General features: G+C 34.3%; 1 protein-coding gene across 8 annotated transcripts in view; it reads right to left on the bottom strand.

The window, feature by feature from the left end:
• PAN3 (poly(A) specific ribonuclease subunit PAN3) overlaps positions 1 to 26327 on the bottom strand; it is a 136714-nt gene that overhangs the window by 36577 nt on the left and 73810 nt on the right. The window lies entirely within an intron of this gene.

Raw genomic sequence — 26327 nt, 5'->3', positions numbered from 1 at the left:
TGCAGATGGTGCAAATTAATTAAAACCAGGTAGTTAATTAAAGGCTTAATGGAAGTGATGAGTTCTGAGCAGAGATGAAAGAGAGTTTCTAGAGCTACAGTTACACTTCCTGAAAAAAATTAGCTTATCCAGGAAATCTCTTCTGGCTACTTGGGAAATGACTAAAATCTTTCACCTCTGAAGTAATATGCATCTCACAATTAAAAAAAGAAAGTTACCAAATGCCTCTGGTCAAAGAAACAGGATTAACAGGGATATAAATTTCAATTTCTAAAAGCTCTTAAGACACCAACACTGTTTTCTGAAAACATGTAGATGAACAAAAATAAGGTGAAAACTGGGATAAAACATTTACCTTTAAATAGCCCTTTGCACTTTTTAAAAAGTCTTGAGAATTGCTTCATCTGATTTTCTGAACAACTAAGTTGTTCTGAACAACTAAGTTGAGTAGGTAGGTGAGGTTACAAGTACCACAATACAGATCAGAATTGAGACAAAAGGGGCTTTATTTGACCAAGGACAAGTGCGAAGTCGACAGCAAAAAGCCAGGCCTCAAACCCAAGTCCCCAAACTCCCAACTGAACACTCCTACTACTGTAATGCAATGTGTACTGCACTGGCATTAACACAGGCCAGCAATTCTCCAGTGGGCATTAATGCATCTATAAGAAACTTTGAAACTCCCTTTAAAAACAATGTATAAGGAAGCGGAACTACTATATCAAGATATAAGCCTAATTAAAAAAAAAATTGTTCCAGAGTTCTCTGTGTCTTTCTAACTCTATATTATACATTTAATGCAGGGTAATCCATTCAGTAAAAATTGGGGGGATTATTAAACTATTTTCAAAAAATAAATATTCCCCAGTTAATACGAAATGCATTTCGAGAGTTTTCCTAAAACTGGCCTCCAGTTTTAGGCCAAGATAAAACGGGCCGAGTCACCAAAGAAGAATATAACCAATGTAAGTGACCAACTCTTAGGCACTTTCCATACGTCCAGCACTAGTAAAAGTGTTCAGTTAGTCTGTTCATCCTCACAACAACCTTCGGAGGTAGGTGTATCACATTCGCCTCACAGAAAAAAACTTAATATTTTTAAACGTACTGTAAGGGCAATATAGGTTATTAAAGGATAGAATCAAGATCCAAAACAGGTCTATTTGATTTCAAAGCCTGTGGTCTTAGCTAATATGCTCTACAGTTGCCCAATTGCTAGGTCTTATATCTGAGCTATATGGGGAGGGGAAGGTGTAGCATGGGGTAAAGCCAGAGTTGCTGACATCAAAGTAGATGTATAAGTGAGACAATAGTAGAATCTCTCTTTAAGGTTGGATGCTGGGGCCCTTGGCTGGGTGGCCCAGTTGTTTGGAGCATCATCCTGTACATCAAAAAGTTGTTAAGTTCAGCCCTGGCTGGAGTAGCTCAGTGGATTGAGCTCGGGCTGCGAACCAAAGCATCACAGGTTCAGGTCCCAGTCAGGGTGCATGCCTGGGTTGCAGGCCATGGCCCCCAGCAACACCACACTGATGTTTCTCTCTCTCCTTTTCTCCCTCCCTTCCCTATCTAAAGGTGAAATGAATAAAATCATAAAAAAAAGAAGATGCAATACTTAAAAAAAAAAAGTTGTGAGTTCAATCCCTAGTCAGGGTGCATACCTAGGTTGCATTCCCTTCATGGTCAGGGAGCGTAGAGGTGGCAACCAATCAATGTTTCTCTCTCTCTCCCTGTGCCCCTGCCCCCACCCCAAAAAATCAATAAACATATTCTTGAGGGAGAATTAAAAAAAAAAAAGACTGAATACATTGAATAAGATTATCAAAAAGATCCAAAATCAGTTAAGAAGGAAATTCATGTACAGTAGACTTTATAAGTTATAGATAATAAGCTTTCACTCACTCAAGAATTTTTAATTTTGTGGCTATTCTAATACAAAATTGCAACAATGAAATTTGAGTTCATAAATCTGAGCTGAAGCTGACTGGTAAAATAGGAAGTATCACTACTCAAAAGTATAACAGGAAATTTTCAACTGTATAGGAAGCTAGAAACAAAATTAACCCTTAGATTACAGAAATATCAAATCTAATCACAAAAGGCATGGCTTTGTGCCACCAGAATATTTTACAAACATGTTAAAGAACTGAGTAAAATATGCATATATCTTCTTGGAGAAAGTTATTCTATACTCTTAGAACAGTAACTTTTGGATGACATCATATACAATAATTGCAGTTTAATTTCTTAGTAATTGAATATGCAAACTGAGATATTTAAGTCATGTATAATAAATTAACTGCCTCTGAACATTTGAAAAAATTCTAAAAAGTATCCAATTCAAATAAAAGTTAGAAACAATACAGAAATGCTCAATGGATAAATTAATGAGAGCAATTAACAAACTAAAGAAATGAGATACAGGAAATTTCAAGTTTAATTTATGTAGGCAAAAGTCAGTATTTTGGGGTGACATGATTTTTACTTTACCTGAAAAAAACAAAGAAAACCAACAAAAAAGAGTTGCAAATAATGACATAATTCATTATAGTAAACGTTTATAATACTAATACAGGGTGGAACAAAAGTAGGTTTTCAGTTGTGAGTCTGTGAAACACAGAGCTTATTCTTGTATTACTATTATTATAATTTATTAACTATTGTATTACTTTCCATATGAACAACTGTAAACCTACTTTTGCCCCACTCTGTATATACTAAGTGAATGGCCTTCCTAAATATAACCAGCCAGTTAGGGCAATATGGTTTCTGGGAAATGAGAGACTAAATAACAGAAATATCCTCCCTCAGTCCCCACCAATTTATAGATACTTAGAACTACAAGATAAAATACGATACCCAATTTTTAAAATATAGCTGAGATAAAAAGAACAACAACAAAACTCTAAGAATGTAAAACTAAGGCAGAATTTGGAATTAAGAGGTTATATTGTGGGAAGTTTGGAAAACTACAACCTATGACAGATATAGTGTCTATAACTTGAGGCTTTAATGCCCATGTGGGGCATATGAAGCATGGCCTTCAGCACATTAAATGTGGAGAATAAAACTCAAATCCTAGTGTAAAGACAGGAGTCTTGAAAAACTGCACATCAGTGAATCTAGGGCAAAAAAAATTCAAACTATCAACCCACAGAGGCAAGAGGTAACTTTGTTTGTGAAAGAAAGATGGAGGAAATAAGAGAGGTGGGGTGGTATCAGTGGAAATGGAAACCTCACGCCTGTACCATGCGTAGACATGAGAGAAAATTCCCAGGAATTATAGGAACCGCAGGAAGAGATTAACATAAAACTTGAACTGCTTTGGCACCTAGAGGACACCTAAATGAGGCAAACATCAATTATTCTGGTGAACACTTTTACAACCCAGAACATACAGGATATCACCCCAGAAAATAAATCTCACTTTAAAAGAACTCTCAAAATGAGAATCAGCATGCAAAATACACTTGAGAATTAGGACCCTGAGAATAATGAGTCCCAAATAATATAACCCTGTAAATGAGATAAAATAACTACAACTAAAATGACTAAAGACATGAAAGAAGTGATGAATATCACAAAAAAAGAGAAACATTTGTTCCTCTTAAACAAAATAAGCTAGACTCTACAAGAGGAAAAAATACAATTAAAATTAAAGGAAAAAACTCAACGGATGAGTTAAAAAAGCAGAGTAAATACTATCAAAGACAGAAAAAGTCAACCAGAGAAAGAAATGAGGAAATTCACTAGAAATAAAACTTGGAAAATATAAAAGAGTGAATTACAGACACAAAAGGTAGAATGAGAAGGCAAATGTGCAGGAGAAAAAAGAAAGGATACCGGAGAAGCAATAGTCAAAGGAAAGATTTGTAATTTTCAAGAACTACTTTACCATATAAATTCTCATTCAAGAAGTCCTGAGCAAGAGTTTTCACCAGAAGTAAAAATAAATACCTTTCAATCAGGTGAAATATTAGCAGGCCAAAGACAAAGAGAAAAAAATGTGGTAAGTTACCAGAAGAGAGACAAATTATCTAAAATAAAAAGAAGAATTACATTGACAGGAGACTGAACCGGCAACACCAGACAATGAAATTACGTATTCAAAGTAAAGGAGGAATATAACTATCACCTTAAAGTTTATATGCAATTTGCAAACAAAGAGAAAAATAAGCCAATTTTACACACTCCTTGGTGAAAGAACAATTAACTGATCAAATTCTGCAGAGAGAAAATTCCTTCTTTCCAAAAGGCACAGAATATAAGAATGTATGGTAAAGCAATAAGCATTAACAGTAAAAGAAGAATTCTTAGTCATAAATATTTAGGTTAAAGTCAAAGTATAATTAAAACTCAAGATAACTAATTACAGCATTGAAAATGAAAACCCTTGTATTAATATCTTTCTTCCTCTTCAACACTGTTATACTTAGTAAAGCATGAATGGTAGAATTCTAGGGGTGATCAATACACAGAAACAGAAACCTGTAATAACCCACTTCATACCATATATAAGAATTATGTCAAAACAGATCAAAACCCTCAGTGTAGTAGCTAAAATATGGAACTCTGAAAAGAAAACAAGTATAAACCTTCATGACCTTTAGCTAAGCAGTATTTTCTCAAGATATGACACCTAGAGTACACACAAAAATCAAATAAAATAAAATGAACTTTAAAATTTAAAACTTTTTGTACTTCACAGGAAACTATCAAGAAAGTGAAAAGGCAACCTACATAATAGGAATAAATATTTACAAATCATATATTTGATAATGGTCTAGTATGCAGAATATATAAAGAACTCATATAACTCAACAATAAAAAGAAATAACTAAATTTAAAAATGGGCAAAAGATTTGAATAGACATTTTTCCAAAGAAGATAAACAAATGGTGGATAAACACATACAAAAAAGTTCAACATTATCAGTCATCAGGGACATGCAAATCAAAACCACAATACTACTTCATTCCCACTAGGATGGGTATAATCAAAAGCAAGGGCAGTAACAATTGCTAGCAAGGAAATGAAGAAATTTAAATCCTCATACACTGCTAGTAGGAATGTACAATGACGCAGTCACTTTGGAAAACAGTTTGGCAGTTCATCAAATTGTTAAACACAGAGTTACCATTGGGGTCCAGAAATTCCACCAAATATTACCCAAGAAAATTCAAAATATATGTTTACACAAAAAATTTACATGAATGTTCAGAGCATCGTTATGTAGAAGTCAAACACTGGAAACAACCTAAACATCTATCAACTGATAAATGGTTAAACAAAATGTGATCTATACATAAAATGAAAAACTATATTCACCTCAAAAGGAAAATACTGTCCCTGGCTGATGTAGCTCAGTGGATTGAGCGCGGGCTGGGAACCAAAGTGTCCCAGGTTCGATTCCCAGTCAGGGTACATTCCTGGGTTGCAGGCCATGCCCCCAGCAACTGCACATTGATGTTTCTCTCTCTCTATCTCCCTCCCTTCCCTCTCTAAAAATAAATAAATAAAATCTTTAAAAAAAGTTATATATATATAAAAAAAGGAAAATACTGATACCTGCCACATGGATGAACCTCGAAAACAAGTGAAAGAAGCCAGACACAAAAAGACCACTTATTGTATGAGTCTATTTATATGAAATGTCCAGACTAGGCAAATCCACAAAAACTGAAAGTGGATGAGTATTTTCCAGGAACTGGGGAGAGGGACCAATGGTAATAACTACACTAACAGGTAGGCAGTTTTTGGGGGGTGTGATGAGTACATTGTGGAATTAGATAGTGACTAAGGGTTATACAATCTTGTGAATATACCGAAAACTATGGAACTGTATACTTTGAAAGAATAAATTTTATGATATGTGAATTACACATCTCAAAAAAAAATAGTTAACAGGAAATCATTGCTAGAAATGAGGAAAGAAGGATCAGAAAACCTCAATCCAACAGGAAGAGAATGGGCCATGAATTAATTGCAAAAAAATCCACTTACATTATTAGCAATAAAAAGATAAAATACCTAGGAATAAACTTAACTGGAAATGTGCTGGATTTATATGAAGAAAAGGTTAAACTCTACTGAAGTAAGAACAAAATTTTTTAAATTAGCCAAACCAATTATAACCATGTGGGAAAATAAACATTAGTAGCCAGAAAAATAACTTAAAAAAAAAAAGCCAGTACTAAGGAAGAACAAAGGAAAAGAAGAATTAAAATATAAAAGGAAGAAAAAAAGTATAGGGTAAGACCAGTATATATTAATAACAATATAAAGCTACAGTAATTGCTATCACTAAATGATGGAATGAATACAGATATAAGCAAACAGATGGTTATTTAGACAAAGTAAACAAAAGCAACTCATTCTTTTACTTATTATACCCACATAAATTTCTAACAGAGTGAATATTTAAACATTTAAAATGAAATTATCTGAAAGAATATTTTTAAAAAATATGTTATAAAGACATAAACTGTAAAGGTAAAAAAGAAAATGTTAGTCAAATTGACTTCTAAAAAATAAATATTTCTAAACAAAAAAAGGATATGTGAAAGAAATATAACCAACAGAAGTAAAGAAATTGTACAAAGGGTGGCCAGTTCATAGAAAAAATTAAAAACCACAAATATATAAAAAGGTGCTCATTTTCACTGATAATTAAAGAGATGCAAATTAAAACCAGCATAACATCAGTCTCTTCATGGATTGGAACAGATTTAAAAGTTTATATGACAATTATTAAAAGGGTGAATGACATATAAATACTTTCACACACTTTTAGTATTGACTGTTACAATGTCTTTTGGAAGAAAATCTGGCAGTATCTGTCAACTAAAACGTTTTAATTGACATAATAGTAGTAAATAATTGAAACAAAAAAGTCATTAAATAAAAAATAAAAACTATGAATTCCATAAAAGTGGGTATTTTTGTCTTGCTCAACTTTGTGACTCTCCAGATTTACTGAATAAATGCTTCATGAAAAAGTGCTTAGGTTACTTTTAAAAGCTTTCCAGGAAGAAACAAAAGTAATGTTTCTTTCTCCCTGAGAACTCAAAAAAGTCCTCTCAGATACAAATGCATCTGAGAAACCAAAGTGAAGATACTTGTAAATATGAAAACACCAGAAACATTCCTTTTAAAATCAGGAACAAGATAAAAATGTCAACTATGACTACTTCTATACATAACACACAACAGGCCTTTGCCAATGCAACAACAGAAAATAGATTACAAAGGGAGAGATAAAACTATCACTATTTGCAGGTAATTGTTCATCTATGAAAATCTACAAAATGTTAAAGAGTTTATCAAAGTAACCCACATATAAAACTTAACCACATATCTAAACACTGGAAATAACCAATTAGAAAACAATTATTTTTTAAATACTCCAATTATAATACTAACAAATTCAATAGATCTCAGAATATGTAACAAAATACATATGAGACCTGAGTACAAAAATTATAAAACTTTGTGAAAAGACCTGGAAAAAAGAAATGGAGAGATAGCCCACATTCATGGATAGAAAAGTAGTAACTAAAAGAGTCCATACAAGTTTCCTGAAGACACCATGCTGCTTCATGAGGCAAGCACAGGTGTTACCGAATAAACTCTTCCGGTACATTAATCAACAGCCCCCCTTGCCAACACCAAATTCTATAAACTCCATCCTCACAGAATCTCCCAATTCATCCCTCTGAAAAAATCTTCTTACTCTATAAAATTTTTGATACCCATTTTTAAAAATTATTCTCATCATTTTGTATTTGATCTTTTGCTGCTAGTACCACACAATTCAAATTATCTTTCTGTAGGGAAGAATCATGCTTTAATACCCTCACTATTCTCAACTACACAGGGAATGGTACAGTACCAGCACACAATAAATGCGCTGAAAGAAAAGAGACATAAGTGTAAATGTTTCCTCAGATTGGTATCAACAGCCAAGCTGCTAAACACAGCAACAGCTATCATCAGGAAATGGAGAATGCCATCACAGAATTACCTGAGTAAAGCAAGGAGGCAGAAGAAAAGCAACAGTCATGCTGTCAAATGGCGTATGTGTCAGTTATTACTATGTAAAAGCAGACGTGAGACTAGCCACAAGCCATTGTGAAAGAGGAATTTTAAAAAATTTGAGGTGAAGGACATTCTTCTGAAGAACAATCTGAATGCTCTAGTATTATTCCTTCCAGGTCAATGTAGCCCATGTATATCTAAGTTATAGTAAAGATTTTAACAAAGTTCCAATAACCAAATTAAATCCCCAATAATAAATTGCCATGAATGGCCACGTTAAAAAGAATGGTTTAGATTACCAGAATATATCTCATATTGAACAGATGAACCTAAACTGAAGACAAATAGAGGAAGCATAACCTTCTTAACAACAGGGCCAATATTGGGGCTTCATCTGAGAGAAAAAAATCATACTAAATTTATATGAACATATTCAGGAACACAAAAAAGCTCAAAGGTACTACTAAAAATACATTTCTTCCTTTGTTCATTTTTAAACCAAATTCCCCAATCATACCCACTTCCCGACAAATAAAACAATGCACAGCTTTAGCCCCCCAAAACTGACACTAAGTGCACTCCTAAATTCTAACAGGGTCCTGAGCATATTAAGAACTAATCAATTATATTCCTTGACTTCACTGCTAATGTAGAGGGTCAGTATAAAAGGTCCACCCCAAAGTTCAGTTCAGAGCACTTTTCTCTCCCCATTTGCTCTTTCAATGCTTCAGAGACAAGCTTTCTTAGTCCATTTCTATCACTAGATGTTCTCAGCAGAAGGAAAAAATGAGTTAAAAGCAAGTATTTAATTGCAGTCATTTTAATAATTAAAAGTTTAGATCTAGTGGGGGTTATCTGCAATTTGATGCAACTTGTCCAACAAATTTCTAAGCGACTCTAGGTAACTATACTGTATGCAGATAGATTTCTATTGACTAGAACTTTCTAAAATAAAATGTTAAAAGTCACAGAATAATCTCAGAAATGCACCAAACTCTTCATATAATGTTGGTGATTACTATACAAATAAAATTACTTTAACCTACAAGTCATAGAGTTTCTCAGTAAATTTAGTAACAGAGATACTTGACTGGGGGCCCTCAAGCCCATCCCCATGTTCAGAAATTTCCTGGAACCCAAAGGACTTAGCATTGAATGGCACTCATGGCTAAGATTTATCACTGCGAAGTGGAAAGCATGCACATCCCGATCTCCAGACAGAAAAGACATAGATGGCATCTAAAGAAATTCAAGCACAATATTCCTTATGTTCTCTTCCTCCTATGAGAGATCACACAACTCACTCTTCTCCCAGTAGTGTGTGCTATGCATATGCTCAGAGAAGCTCACTAAGATTCAGCACCCAAGGTTTTAATAGGGGACTGGTCAAACAGGCACTCGAATAAAAACACTCTCCAAGTTCCCAGATACCAGCCCAAGGACAACCTTGGAAGCAGGCTTTTTTAAGGACAGCAGCCTGCCACATTAACTAATTTCTGCACAAAGTGCTTAAATTGTCTCCAGTATAGTTATCATTACCACTTTTCCATAATTCTGCTCTACACACAGGGAATTTTGTTGTAGAAAATCACAACAGCAAATGTTTTATTTTTCTCATCTAAACATACCTATTCCTCAGACAAGGGGGAGAAGAAAAACAGTAAGCCTTAAATTAGGGTAATGGATTTATGTTGATTCCACCAATTTTTGTCCATGCACATTGATAAAAATGGCATATATTAATGTTGTACACTACCTGGCTAGGAAATATAGCAAAGCAAAATGAAATATAGTTCATATAAAAAGGAGATGAACCTGTTTTACTAGCTCCTTGCCCTAGTATATAAGCTATCTAACCATATACACTAATTAAATATATATGTTATGGCTTAAAATAAGACTTTGGCTACTACCATTAAATAGAAGAGACTTTGTAAGACCGTTAGTTAAGTGCTATTTTAGCTAGTATCATACTAAAAATTATAAAAGCCATTCAAAAGGTTTACTTAACTACCAGAAATAACAACCTTTCTTTTTAGTATTCAATTTGGAGATCAATTCCAAAGAGGATCATCTATGCTATGATTTGGCATATACATCAAAAATAGCTGCTTTCAATTTTGACAGCTTAAAAACTATTCACAACCTTTGTTCCAGAAATTCTAGTTCTGGAAAGAATCCTAAAGAAATAGTCCTAAATCCTAGAAGATATTTATAGCTGACAAATATGTACACACACAGAGTATATACAGACATGCTGCTTTTTAAAAGGTAACACAAAGATTCAACTTTTTAATAAATAAGTTTAAAAGCACTGAATGTAATATGATATGAAGGTAAGAGAACACACTGTTAATCAACTGGTCAATTAAGGTGGTAAGAATGGTTTTAGGGGAAAACAACTGATTGTAAGTGATGCTCTGTGATGTACACTAAATTTTTTCCCATGATACAGTTATTTGATTCAGATAGAAAATATGAAAAAGCTGTTTGAATATTTAATAACTTGACCTGAAATGCTGTTCAGTAAATGATCAGTAAACAGCATTTTCCCCTCTTTCTACAAATTAGATAAATGGGGCTAAACATAGCTCAGTGACTGGTTTAGTCATGTAAACTCAGTGATGAGAGAAATCAGACTAGAATCTAGGTCCCTTGGGTGCTACTACAGCCCACGGCAGCACTTTCACACTACTAAATTTAACCTAAATTTAAATCCCTAATGGTCATAGAAAATAATGCTCCTAAAAGGAAAAGTTAGAGCATTAAAGGAATATATTAAACGCAGAACTGTCAAACTTCAGAACATATAATATGTTAAAAGGAAGAGAGGATTGTACAACCAGTTCAAAACATTTATCTGTTCAAGTTTCTAAATTCTACAACATGCCTCAAAATTATACTGCCAGTCTGAATGCTTTAGGTACTATGAAAATAAAGCAGTCCTATGAAGCCACGTACAACTGCTACAGATGAGTATGATTCAGACAACCCCTGAACTGAAAGACAATTAAAATTTAGTATTTCTGAAGAATCCTAGCAATATTGACATTTGAACTATTTTTTTATTACAGATTATTTTTAGATTTATGTATCTAGTAACAATTTTTCTCCCCCCAAAGCCTATTATTAAATTGATGGGATCTATTTTATAATAGGTGGCATGATAGAATCCAGGAATATGATATATTTTTATTATGATTTGGCCACTTTTTTTGACCAATAAGAGGACAAATGGCAATAGTCCTTCGATATCTTGCCGTCAAGGAGGAATAAAGTCAGTATTTTCTACATTTTAACTTGGGAACATTTCACCATTCTTTTTAAGTAACAAAGAGGTGACAAAAGGAAACTTGAAAAAGTAGACCCAATAAAGATATAACTGAAATAGCCATCATATAGACATGTGTGCATTTTAAATGTGCATCTAATCCTCAGACTACAAAATAAAACAAATGATCATCCAAAAAGCAACAAAATTAGGAAGCAGAAGCTACGAGAAATACTAACCTTTATTTCTTTGCCCATAATAATTTTATCATTCAATCAAATTCAGTTTTGCAGGTAATTATCAAAACTGGCTAAAAATGTTCTTAATCAAAAGTACTATACTTAAGATCATAATAATCATGCAACTAATGGACCTTCAGTTGCACTACATAAAAGCTCCCTTGTCTAAAGTCCAATTTTTGAAACTCTGATGTGAATGGAAATTTGCCCTTCTGGGCTAAAAAATAAAGGATATTTAATAATAATAAAGTTAAATCTTGGCTAGGTAAAATTCCCATTACCCCTATATATTTTAAGTCAAACTACCTTTCAGCTAATTAAAATATTATTGATATAGTTATAAACTTTTAACTCTGAAAGCTCAGGGGTATATGTGTTACTATGCAGACATGCCTTTAGCCAAAGTATTCCCTATATTACACCACACTGTTTTTAAAAGCATCCAAAAAAGACAATCCGTGTTATTCCTGCACAATTTACTATGGCCTAGACTACTAGGATATGAAAATTGTTTCTTTCTGTTGCTTAAATTCTTCATGTTTTAGATTTTTAAAAATCTATTTAATTAAACATTATTCTTATTTTGTCAAAGGTAGATTACTAAAAAGTACTGTAATTTTTAAGGTAAAAATTACTGATTATCAAAATCATATTATAATATTATCCATAAAACAAAACATAAATTATTCACTTGTCTAGTAAAATATCAAACTAAGTTCAATTTAACCCTAAAAGTTTCAGGACACAAATGCAAACTCCCTTTGCAAAGAAGAAACAACCCAAATGCCAAAAGGTTTACTTGAGAGAAATGTTTATACCCCATGTGACAAAGGGATTAACCCCGATTCATAAGTAGACTGCAAAATTCCTAGTTTAACCTCTCAGAGGCAGACTAATTCTTGGTGACCAAAAACAGCAGTAAAATTTCTACCCTTTAAAGACCTGTCCCATAAAGTGTGGTGAGAAAATGAAAATGGAGTCAGTAAAAACACTGGTGTTAAATGCCAGAACTGATTCCCTCACAGACCCTGTTTATACAACAGCAACCCCTTATGCTTGGGGAATGAAAAGTTGCTGAACTCAACAATCCCTTCAGTTAAACAAACAGACCCCTCACAGAGCTGTCCAACGCTGCCCAAACTATCCATCCTTTAGTCGAATCAGTCAGTTTCATGAATTGTAGGATTTATCTTCAAGTCCAGTGCTGACTCAGAGGGTAGCTTGTTCCCTAGAGAAAACAACCAACAAAAATCAGAACAGCTACTGCTCATAAGCTCTTTCAACACCCAAGTGGAAAGGACAACTTATTGGGTCCAAAAAAAAAAAAAATAGTTCAACTTCCTTTCAACTACAAAGTAGCCAACAAACTGAAGGCATTTATATGCCATTGGCAGTTCACGGTTAAAGCTTTCACTTAGTTAAAATAAATGTTATGTAGCTTTTAAAAGCTTAAAAGAAGTTATTACGCAAAACACAGGGTTTCTCACTCAAGAAATTTGCAAAGAATATAAATGGAAAGTATTCCAAGGGCCAAAACTGTTGTTTCGTTTTAATCATTGAAAAACAGCTTTCCTAGTGTGCATGTATGAGGAGTGATTAAATATTTCCCCCTGCCAGAAGTAGTCAACATGGTAACGTGCACATAGCCTTTCACACATCACAACGAAAAAGTGGACTTCCCATTTCGTGAGTTGGTTTTGTCTACAACAATAAATTATTATGGATACAAGAGGAAAAAAAACTCGGTAAGAAGCAACCAAAGAGCTCAAGCTAATTTTAGAACACTGAAATGTCATTTTGTCCTTTCACGTGAATTAGGTTAGTGTTTTCACAAAACAAACATGTTACTGAAGACTGTGTCCAGAAAGAATCATGATGTCACTGGTACAACTTTCCATTGTTAAAAAATTTATTAATTGCATTATTTATTCAAGTGTGGGAAAAAATTCTAATAAAAATTTTTTCCTTGTCATTTCCAAGTTGTAATATGAAAAATTCTTGATTCTCAACCAAGGATCTCAGTGACTTAGGGCTCGGATTTATGGAGGACAGAACCAGTGACTACACATTTCCTTCAAAATTGCACTCATTTGATACAGGCATCTGACACTTTGGGAATTTGCAGGGGTGGTGGGTATTTTGGTTAGTTTAAAACCTTACTGACTCCTCACTTTCCTAGCCTTTCTCAGAGAAAGGAGTTCAGTCTTAATGAGCTAAAACAGACCACTGTATGTAATAATTGGTACCTGTTGTATACTATCCTCAGAATTCACAAAATGGCCACTCAACACTAATCATTTTCTGTATTTTGTGGTTCAGATGAGGAATCTCAGTTGAGAAAAGGTATAACCCTCCCAGTTTCCTTAACCTGTGTACAACAAGTTTTCTCCATAGGCCTTCTGTGCCAGTGGTTTTCAAACTGTATTAAGCAGAGCCCTGAGTTCTGCAAATTCTTGATTTGAATTTCTTCTGGTTTTTTTCACTATTTATTCAATCAATAATAAAATCACAAATGCAGGTCCAAATTAACATGCATTCATTCTTTAAATACTAGAGATTATCACAAACATACTTAATTTGTGTTGGGTAGGGTATTTTCATGAAAACCTCAGAATAAGGCCTCTCCAGTCATTCCGCATATGTATACGGATTTTTTACTAGGAAGGTAGTGACTCTGTGATAATCAGTATTTAAATACACAGGTACTCAGACAAAACTGAGTAAGTACACAACTTATTCATGTGAATCATGTCTTTCATGTTCTACATGACAGAAAATACAGAAAAGGAGACTGAGAAATATAAGACAATTATTCTTTACCCATCAAGGTTAAGCTATTGCATTCCACAAAATACCACCAAGACTTGTTATCTCACTGAATAACTTTATGAGTAAATTTAATAAACCTGAGCCTGAAAAATGCCAGTTTTATCTAATTTATATAACTGTAGATTGGGGGATTGTATATAGACTTCATAAGAGTTCCCCTGCTTTTCAAAAATGTTTAAAAACAACCGTTCTAAGTTCTAATTAAGTTTTGGTATTCCTGGTTCACAGGTTCTCGTAGGGGCAGAAATGGTAATAAAGCCTTAAGTTCTTGATGCCTGCTAAGTTGTAAGTTCCTGCTATCCATGTTCTCTAAACCGGCAGTCCCCAGCCTTTCTTGCACCACAGACAAGGGGTGGGAGCATGGTTTCAGGATCATTTCAGCTCACTTCCTGCTGTGGTGCCCAGTTCCTAACAGGCCAGAGACAGGTGCCTGTCAGATTTGCTTCACATCTATTCAGTTTTTACCTAACTCGGGCTGTTACTTTTTTAATTAAATTACTTAAATTTAAAAGTCTACTGATAGTCTACTGATTGGGTGAGAACATTTCTATATTATGCTATTAAACCCATTAAAACAAAACTGGGGAAAGTTTTATAGATTATCAACTGTTTTTAAAATGATTTAAAAATTCCTATCCATCCTTTAAAACCCATCTCAAATACTTCCTTTTCCATAAGCCTTTCTTTCCTAGATATCCTCATTCCAATCTGATAAAATCTCACATTCCTTCAAATTTTCTGACATTTTGATCTTTTTTTCCTCTCAAAGTAAAGGGGGTAGATGTCAGAATCACCCATGAAGTTTTTAAAACTATAAAACTTCTGGTCCAATGCTCCAAATGCTCCAAATGTGGAGTGTCTGTTTTATTAGGTTTTAGAGGAGGGCAAGGGGAGCTGGAGTGTCAAAGCACCACAGGTGATTCTTACCTGTAATCACATCTGAAAGCTTTCCTGCAGATATCAGGCAGTGAGCAAGGTTCCAGGAATTCCAGAAACAAAGTCTAGTACTGACCTTACAAAGTTCACACACCATCATAAAGCCCACTAAAATGCTTAAATTTTTACTTTAGGTTTCCATGTGTGATCATAATAAGGGATGAAATAATAAAAATGTCTCTAGAAATATTTAACTTTAGTGGAAAAAATAAATATGTATAAAACATACACATGAACTTTTAAAAAAAATTATAATACTCAAAACACTACAAATGCACTGAAATGGGAGAGATTAATTCTCAAAAAGGGTATGTATTTTATAATAGAGTAGTTCCTCTATGAGATAAAGTAAAAGGCACTAGACTCATTTAGTAAGAAAAGCTAGTAGTCTTTTGTAGTATTCTTCTATTATTTTAATTCTAAAAATATTTACTGAGCATCTAGACGTGGTTCCTGCCACAAGGGAGGTTATATCCCAATAGGAGTGAGGATGACCACTCATCCTAATTTAAACAAAACCTCAAATTGTAATAAATTCCCAAAGGAAATAAACAGGATAACATGATGGAAACTAATGGCAAAAGATTTCCTTTACAGTGGTCAAAGGCCTTTCTTTGTAAGTGAGATTTCAGCTGGCAGGTAAGAGATGAAAAGGAGTCAGCCAAAGAAAGAACAGGTGGAACAATATAGGCAGAAAGCATGAGCCAGAAAGCAGCCTGACATACTTGAGGAAGACCAGTATGGCCGGGACTGGTACACAACTGGGACACAATGTTAAGAGTGAATGGGTGAGACTGGAGAGATGTATCAGACACAGGTCAAGGGGCTCTGATTTTATTCCAATGACAATTAGAAAGTCATGATCTGATTTATACTTAAGATTGTTTTTGTTTTTATATGGAAAATGAATTGCAGGGGTAGACCAATTAGGCTGTTAAGAGTACACAAAAGAGGCAATGATGACTGGTTCTAAAATGGAGGCTGTATATTCTAAAGGTATAATGTGAAGGTTGAACTGACAAGACTACTCATAGCTGTAGAGAGTGGAGGAAAGAGAACAAAGATGAGTTTCATTTCTTGCTCAAACACCTTCCAGAGGGTGATGATAGGTTTACTCAACTTCATAAAGCTGGAAGCCAGACAAGAAAAAATCTTAACTCAGCAAATGGAAGGCAGAATAATAATAATAATAATAATTACCGAATTCTAAAGTGAACTTGATACAGAGAGATCTGATCAGATCACTGGGAAGGTATAGGGACAGGGCCATAGAAGGAAGTTGCCCAAGGTGATGGTGAACAGCCTAGGACAGGATTGGCAGAGAAGCTGAATGCTTCCAGAGAGCATGGAATTATGGGCAAGGAGATTTGAAATAAAAGCAGCTCTCTTCCTTGAGAAAGCCTGGATGATCCTGCAGCAGCTGCCTGCATTTCCCAGTGTTTCAGCTGGGAAATAACTCCACGTGCAGCCTAGGATCAGGCTGGCCTGGCAGAGGGTAGCAGGGTTATCTTTCTTTAGGTGTTCTAGAAGAGATGGGCCCTGAGGCAGAAACCTGCCATTCTTCCAAAATTGTGTAGCTTTTGTTTCTTATGTTGTTTTAGTTTGTACACTAACCTTATGCAAATAAGAAAACTAAAAACAAACAAGGGGCATGATAGAGTTCAGGTGTTAGTTTAGCCTTAATGGATAGGCTTCGGTGGCTAATGCATATGGAAAGCTGTTATTCCAAAATTGTGAAGATTTCGAAAAAAGACTACTTTTCTTTATCACCTAACATTTACCTCTGGATTTTTGCCTAGAGGGTGGTGATGGGCAGCATGACCCCAATTGCTGTTCAGTAACAAACTGAGGTACCCAGAGAAGTCAGGATATATGCTTCTAAGGTAATTAGGAGATTTTCATATGGCTTAGTTAGCTCAAGGGGGAACTGAAGCTGGGAAAGGAATTCAGCAACTTAGAATCCTTGCTGCCTATAATTGTTTTAAAACATATATAAATTATACATCTGCTTGCACACATGATAGCTCCATAATAATGAAATACTCTAAAAGTAAAAATTTTCTGACAATATGTTAACATTTTCTTTTAATTACAAACATATGGAATTGAAAGTATCTAAAACAAGTAAAAGTCCAGCTCTACCTCATTGTAACAACAATAGCTTTTCTCCACTGCCCCAAGCCTCCTAAAGGTCTGGTTCTTAACCAGAAATGGACATCAGAATTATCAGAAAGGCTTTCAAAAAACAGGTATCTACAAAAGTGGAGGGAAGAGGAAGAAAGGACCTGGGTAAGAAAGTAGAATGACAGGTTTAAGATAGGCCCTGGTAGGGAACTGTATACATTTTAAAAGCACCCTGGGAAATATTGATTGCACATCCTTTGCTAACCTTTAAAAGATTTTTTAAAGCTAATTTTCACACAATTTTTTAAATTAGTGGCTTCTTCTAGTATTAATGGTTGAAGCCATGAGATAAATCTATTACAGTCAGAAATATTTCATGAGTGTAAGTGTACTTGGCTTACTGTATGTTAGAGTTAAAAGTCAAAATTACTGAAGTCGCAAAATAAAAGGATTATTTTTACACAATTATATTTAAAAGAGACCTTTCTTTTTTGGCGAGGTTTGGGGGTAGTCGTGTTTCCCACAGATTTCAGTTTAAATATAGTATTACTTTATGATAAAACCAAGTCTAAACATGTGCTTAAAGTTTCTCCAAGCAATTTCCCCATGGGATACTAAGTTATTTCCTGTGAATATAAGCACATACTAAGTTACCTCCAGGAGTTAAGTACTGGGTTGGCCAAAAAGCCCCTTACATTTTTTTTCTGGAAAGACACATTTTTTTCTTTTTCACCAGTAACTGTATTTATTTTGGATAGTTGAGTATGTCGGCCATCTCCTGCTATGGGGTTCTAGTGGGTAGAGGCCAGGGGTGCTGCTAAACATCTCCCAATGCATAAAGACAGTCCCACAGTGAAGAATTATATGGCCAAAATGCCAACAGTACCAAGAAACTTCACAAACCACTTTTGATACTTTCCATCAGTCATTGCATCTTCTCCTTACACTGCACAAATCTTTTTGTGTGTTTCAGTTGCATTTTTCCTTTCTTGAAATAATAAAGCACAATAAGCCAAAAATGTTACACATTTTCTCCCATTTTCAATATTAAAATGGCTGCACAAAATTTCACCAATTTTGATAATTTTTTGAATACATGCTGATATGACAGCTTTCACAATACAATTTACCAAAACTGTTTCAAATGAAGTTAAAGACAACTAAGAGCCATCTTACAGAAGAAACTAAAACTTTCTGCTCAACTCAATATGAGAAACAAAACGCCTCAACAATTTAAATTTTTCAAAATTTAAAAACATTGGTGATGCATTAATATTTATTTCACCAAGTCATTTTATTTAATGCAACAAAACAAATTTTCACTAAATAAACTACTTTTCATTAGATAAAAATTTTTAATTACAAATCTGTTCTTCTTATAGAAATAATGATGAAAAACTCAGAGCTGCCCTGACTGGTGTGGCTCAGTGGATTGAGTGCTGGACTGCAAACCAAACGCTCACTGTTTGATTCCTGGTCAGGGCACATGCCTGGGTTGTGGGCCGGGTCCCTAGTAGGGGGCACACAAGAGGCAACCACACACTGATGGTTCTCTCCCTCTCTTTCTCCCTCCCTTCCCGCCTCTAAAAATAAATAAATAAAATCTTAAAAACAAACAAACAAACAAAAAACTCAGAGCTCTCTCATCAGGAAAATTAGATTATACTCTAACCCTGATTTTTGCCAGTGAAACAATGAAAACCAACTGTACCTCTAACCTGATGTTATGACATCCTGAGATAGTGCTAAATCTTCCTCACACACAAAATTAGTTCATAGCATAAAAATGCACACAAACCACACAATATACTTTTCCTCCCAAAGAAGTCACAACTCCAAAAATATAACTGTCATAATTTCCAGAATATTAAGAAACAATGCGACTGAGCAACTCACAAAATCCCTGCTTCTCTATAGGATATTAGAATGTATAAATAATAAAAGTTTTAAATATTATATTTACTAATAAGATGAATAAATGGAATACAAGTAATTAACATGTAAGACTCTAGAGAACTATATATTGAATGAGAAAAAACTCTATCCTATTTATAGTATTTTTAGTCACACTGTTTTAAGATTTATTTTCATCATTAATTTTTAAAAAGATTTTATTTATTTATTTTTAGAGAGGGAAGGGAGGGAGAAAGAGAGAGAGAGAGAGAAACATCAATGTGCGATTGCTGGGGGCCATGGCCTGCAACCCAGGCATGTGTCCTGACTGGGAATCGAACCTGTGACACTTTGGTTCGCAGCCCGAGCTCAATCCACTGAGCTATGCCAGCCAGGGCTTATTTTCATTATTAATTTAAGAAAAGATATATGAGCTGATAAATACAATTTCTCTCATTGTTTTTATTTAAGAATGATAAACGCAACCATCCAAAGCTACTATCCATTATTTTTTCAATTATATCATTACACTTGCCTTCAATTGTAATTCCTGATTTAAAATTCTCGTTTTCCAGTTTAATAGTATGCATGCTAGACATGTGTTTATCTACTCAAGAAAAAAAAAAAGGTAAGAAAATTGTGTTCTAATCTGTAAGTTCAGGTAAAAGTTTTGGACTGAGCCTAAGCTAAGAATTTATTCTGTAAAAATAACAGGAAATATGTACACTCAGAGACCATTATTTAACCAGAGGCATAATTTCACCACAGATCTCACCTATAAATTATTTTCCTGTTAACAGATTAAGGCTTTTACTAAACATGATAAAAGAGAGCATTTTTTAAACAAATTTTGTAGGTGAAAGTTATTCATGTCAAAACCCAAATTAATATAAGTTAAATATATTGCCTAAATACTTATTCTGAATCTTAATATAAACATATTTAAACCTGTGGATATTATTTGTTTTTATGCCTATGGAAATTAAATTCTCAATAAAGTATGCACTACATGAATTTTTCTATGCTGGAGCTTCACATTCTACATGGAAATATTTCCTATGTAGAGGGGAAAAGAATCAAATCATCAGCTACCATTGAAACAATGCTTTTTGTAAGATCCAATAAAACATTTTTCTATTCATGAAGTCCTCAAAATCTAGATTCATGGTAAACCAAACCAGTATTTGTGGTATACCTCTTTCTACTCCTATTTTGCCATCATCCAATTTCTACCTTAAAGCCTCTAACCTAATGATGACTGGAAAAAATTTGAATCTTGTTTTTAAAGCCTCCACCAAGAAAGAACTGAACTAAAAATTATATGACTAGGGCAAAGATATCAACAATAAAGTAATCTTTTTCATTTTTAAGAAATATAAAGAATCAGCATTATTTTTACTTTTAAGAAAATATAAAGAAAAAGCATGAAATTTTAATTACTGAATTATAGTAACATTTCAATTACAAAATTATATTTGATTAAAAATACGAATATTTTCTCTCTTCATTACATTACACAATAAAAATGACAAATTTCAACATGTTCTAAAAAAGCTTTATATATTTACTTTATTCTCTACATGTAAATAACCTTTAGTAGAAGTCATGTGGATGTTGCCAAAATAAATGCAATTTGGTTTCCATCTCTGGTTTTCCCCTCAATATCTAAAGAATTTCAGCAACTGATTTATATAATCATATTTCACTTTGGCTGAATGTCTATCTGTGATATAAAGTATTTGGACTACCTGGGTATTCGAAATACTGTAAGCATTAATGAAGCTGTTAAGAACCCTAAAGCTCCCTCAAAATTTATTGAATTTCATCGACCAAATTTAGGCAAATAACTGTGAGTTCATATTATGAATGTAAACTAAGTTTTATCAACCACATACTCTTAAGATAGTATTTTATGGGAACCATATCCTGCACAATTATTCTGCTTTCCATGTCTACGCAGAGTAGCTTTCCCTGTGACCTAACTTCAGCCTTACTCTCTCAACAGCCTCATTTCCCTGTGAGTTTTCATTAAGTAAGTCAACAAATATTATTAGAATATTGACCGTGCATATAATACAGTGCCTAAACTTCTGAAATGTAAGAAATGTAAGTTTTCCACATTAAAAAAAAAACACTTTTAGGGTTTGATTTACAATTTTAAGAACTATACTCTCTAGCCTGCATAAGTAGGTAATTAACTTTGATCACTACAATATTTGAAGAAACAGAACACTGACCTGCTTGCCCCCAACTTGACCAAATAATCTAGCCTCTGCAATAATGGCAATCTTTTAAATCATTAACACTTAAGTTATTTAAAACTAAAGGTCAAAACAAAATGGGAAGAGGATAGGTGTTAGCTACCAAACTCTTTTGGATTGAAAGAACCATTTTTTCTTCTCAAATGATAGTGAATGTTTGTGAGCAAATGGGATCCTTCATTCAGTGATGAATTATATTGTATTGTTTATAAACCAGAAACTTCCTCTAAGATAAGTGTGCCTGATTATAAAAATTATAGCTACTCGGAGCCCTGGCTGGCGTAACTCAGTGGATTGAGCGTGGGCTGCAAACCAAAGCATCACAGGTTTGATTCCCAGCCAGGGTACATGCCTGGGTTGTAGGCCATGGTCCCCAGCAACCGCACATTGATTTGTCTCTCTCTCTCTCTCTCTCCCTCCCTCTCTCTCTCTCTCTCTCTCTCTCTCTCTCTCTCTCTCTCTCTCTCCCTTCTCTAAAAATAAATAAAATCTTTTTTTAAAATTATAGCTATTCATAAAAAATGATGTAAGATTAATACTAGTTAACACTATAATTTTAACTTTGGATTTCTACATAAAAATTTTAAAACATACACATTAAAATGTAATGTGCAAATAAGATATTTGACTACTACTTCTAGACCCATGGGCTTTTGCATTTTAAACAGCAAAGGTACCTATGATATTCATTTTTCAGGTATTCTGAAAATTTTGTTAGATCTATTACAATAATTTATATTATTTTTATCCCATTAACATTATTAAAGTAGAAGAAATCTCTGTTGCTCAGTTTTATTAAAACTGTATTTGTGATCTTGACTTGAGCTCCAGGGACCCCTATAATTCAGTGGTTCCTTGCCTGATAACTTAATTTACCCAGAACACAGGCAAGAACCAAAAGACTGAAACTAGCCTCAGCCAAAGTATAATTTAAAACCAATTTACCTTATTCACAGGCAATGATTCAAGTCCGTGACCCAGTCTTTTTTTTTTTTAAAGGTATTAAAAATGTATTTGTGTTCTTGACCCTAAGCAGATTAGGAGGAGAATAAAAGATTATAAGAAAAAAAGAGGAGACAAAACAGCATAGAGGACCTAGTAAGTAGTGATCCTCAAAATGGCATCCCAAGAAAAATAACCATATCAGCATCATCTCACTTTCAGAGATCGAGAGAAAGGACATACCCTCAAGGCGTTATAATCTAATATATTGGGACAGGAAGACAATGAAAAGGGTAAAGACTCTAAGTAAATTAAAATTGCTCTAGGAATCCTGATACCTAAAGGATATCATTTGTATTCTGATTCAATACAATCACCGAGGTAAATAAAGCTGAGCACAAGCCATAAAAAAAATTGTATTTCTCTGAAGCAACAGAAGACTGTAAATTTTGGAAATCTTTCTTTGAAAACTTGTGGAAAATGTAAAGTTTTGACAAAGCCATAAAGTTTCTGATATCCAAAAATGTCAGGTATGCTGAAAAGCTCCATATCTTATGATGCTGGTAAATCAATTACTGCAGCTGCAGACACAAAAGATGCAAATAAGATAATGCCCAAAAATGTATATATGGGATTCCACTGTTAAAATTTTACATCCCAAAAAGCCTGGGAAATGTATTCAAAAGCTGCTTTAAAAAACAAAAGTCCCGATTTTAGTAGACAGTTATCACTGGAGGAGCTTCCAATTTCCAGACTTGTCTATAACAATTTCCCACTGATGCTCCTCTGCACTTTCTCCCTTCCAGGTGACTGGAGAGATACCTAGAAGCCACCGGACCTGGGATCCAACCTGACTATGTGGAGGAGCTCATCACAGACAACTGAACATCTGCATTCACTGTTAATAAAGTAAAAAATAAAATTCTGTCCTGTGAAGACATTACATTTTTAATCTATTTGTTTCAACAGCACAGACAGTGAGCAATAAGATTACTGTCCATAGTAATTATGACTTAGCAGTTTGGTGACTACAATTGTATTAATATCCTATTGTTTTCTAACAGGTACAAAACCCCTCAAAGCGACTTCTAATTAGTACTTACAATTTATAGGAATACCAGCCTAAAATCTGGATAAACACATTTAAAATATGGGAAGATACTTATAAAATCTTAAGAAAACATCTCACCTTATACACATCAACATGGGAGAGATTCCTGACTAAAAAAAATTCAGAACTAAACATGTAACTATCATATAAACATGCAGTCCACATTTGAGTATTCATGGGACCTGTAGATTTTACAGGTCTGTGTGCACTAAAAATTTTAAAAGGGGTACATCTCTTAATTCCTCTCCTTTTACTAAAATCTTTCCCATGTGCCCTACTCAGGGCACATCTGAAAGGCAAAAAGAGTAAGGGGAAGAAAAGCCCTGTCTTAGTAGATTGAGGGTGGGCTGCAAATCAAAGGGTCACTGGTTTGATTCCCAGTCAGGGCACATGCCTGGGTTGTGGGCCAGGTACCCAGTGGGGGCCACGTGAGAGTCCACCACACAGTGACATTTCTCTCCTTCTCTTTTCCCCTCCTTCCCCTCTCTCTAAAAATAAATAAAATCTTTTTTTTAAAAAAAGAATAAGAATAAAGATAATTAGTTAAGTTGAGAAGACTCAAATAATTCAAGAAACAGAAGAGGCTGCCACCAGTGAATTTCTTCCTACACAATTAGAGGACTGCTCCTAACTAGACATGTTACACACAGCACAGTCTATTTAATTCACATAAACACTCTCGCTCTCCACTGAGTAGCTACAATGTTCCTAGGTGCCACTGAGCCAAATGGCTAAAGAAAACCTGGAGCTCTCAACCTATTTGACTGAAAAGGAAAGAAAACGACTGACTTCTAAATCGCCACATCCAGCTAAGAATCAGGAATCTGCTCTCTCTGCCTTTTAGTTCATCCGAAACCACTACAACACTCTAAGTTACCTCAGACTCTAATCTTACACTACAGAAACAAAACTCCCCTCATCTCCACCTAGGATGCAAAGGGAGCCTTGGTGGGATTTCCTATTTACACAGACTATGTCAAGGAAGTCCATATGCCTTTGAAAGTCCTTTTAAAGTCTAGTACAAAAATCAAATTCTTTTCTCCTTTTTGCTACCTCTCATCATTGTCTTCATTTGTCTTTTAGTGTACCTATCTCCTATAGATCACTGTGTCACAAAACAACAGAATTTTAGATTAGAAAGACTTTTAAAATCTTCTATATTATAGAAAAGAAGATGCTAAAACACAGGGACAAAAGAGAGTGTCAAAAGTCACATACCTATTTTGGTATAAAAACTGGCACCATATTCTGAAGGCAATGGAGCCAATCAAAGTGGCTCAAGAGCAGCAGGAGACCTTGCTGCAGGAGTAGACCAATGAACCTACAGTCCAAGGGAGCCCTACCCACTCCCATGAAGCCCCTACCCTTTAATTAAGGGACAAGTTAGCCAATATATGAGATTTAAACAGGAAATCCACAACAGGAACTCTCAATCTTAACAGGACACATTAACCAGGGATTACCAACCAGTAGAACAGTATCTACTGGGAGCTATTTAAGCCTTACCTGACAGGTCTCCAAGCCAGCTGCAGCAGACATATCCCCCTCTGTGCCATTAACGTCTCGCCTCAGTTTCCTGAAATTCCCAACTGAGAAGGGAATACAGCCAGCAAGCACTCCCAAACCAGTTATGGTTCTACAGTTCTACTGTTAGTAACCTTCTCTCAGACATCAACATCTGTATCCATATACATGCATATACACGGTGACCCCCAACCTAGGATGAGCTTGACATTAGGGCAGTGAAAAACCCCTCTACACAAAAATCTGGGGACTCCTGATCTTAACTATACATTTTTATTTTATTTTTTTAATGTAGAAAGTAATCCCCAATTAGAAAACCTGGAAAGGTTTGAGTGACTCTGCTGAATGTACCTGAAAAACAAAGTAGTTACAAAAAAAATGGAAATATGCAATTTAAACATAATACTTACAAATATTTTAACTGGTTTTAATGTTTTAGCACCTCAAAACACATAATGACTCTAGTTCTGATGCAGTTAACTTTCAACAGGCATATTTCTGTTCCTCATATAAATATTCATCTATATCCTTTTGAACATTTGCATTTTCCTAAAGTTCATCAAAGATGTTTACTGATTAAAATTCACTATATTTAAGAGATACCCATCAACTAAAAATGTTTTTCCATGACAGAAAGGAAACTTAGTTAAATGAGTAAACATTTACTAGGCACCATCAGTATGGCTAAATTTGTGCAAGGTAAGAAATGACAAGATCCCTTCTTCTTAAGGAATTTGTAATATGCTTGGGAAATCTAGACTGGTATTTAAAACAATTAGAAGAACATTTTAATGCTAAACTACCTCTATTGCTATTAAGTGTAAAAATAATTCAGTAAAATCAGTTGAAAATGAATCTCAAAAAACTCATGATAGAATTACTTGACAGTCCAACAGAATCCAGTAGACTTGAAAAATAATTGCAAAGAAAATCTGCTTAGAGTTACATCCTATAAAACATGACAATGTTTAAGAATTATGTAACTATTTTTTATGATTTTTATTTTCAACAATTATCCCATTTAGTAAAACATAATCTAAAATGACAGCTTATGAAATTGTTATGCCTTTAGTGACTTTAACCTAGAGTCTAGGATATACAGTGAACTTTTAAATATGAACTTAGATATTCACCATCTGCAAGACTTAGCAAAGCTTCCTGTT

This window comes from Phyllostomus discolor, chromosome 2 (assembly GCF_004126475.2).
Source record: "Phyllostomus discolor isolate MPI-MPIP mPhyDis1 chromosome 2, mPhyDis1.pri.v3, whole genome shotgun sequence".
Classification (NCBI taxonomy): Eukaryota; Metazoa; Chordata; class Mammalia; order Chiroptera; family Phyllostomidae; genus Phyllostomus; species Phyllostomus discolor.
Note: the sequence above shows the minus strand (reverse complement) of the source record. Positions and strands in the feature narration are given on the sequence as shown.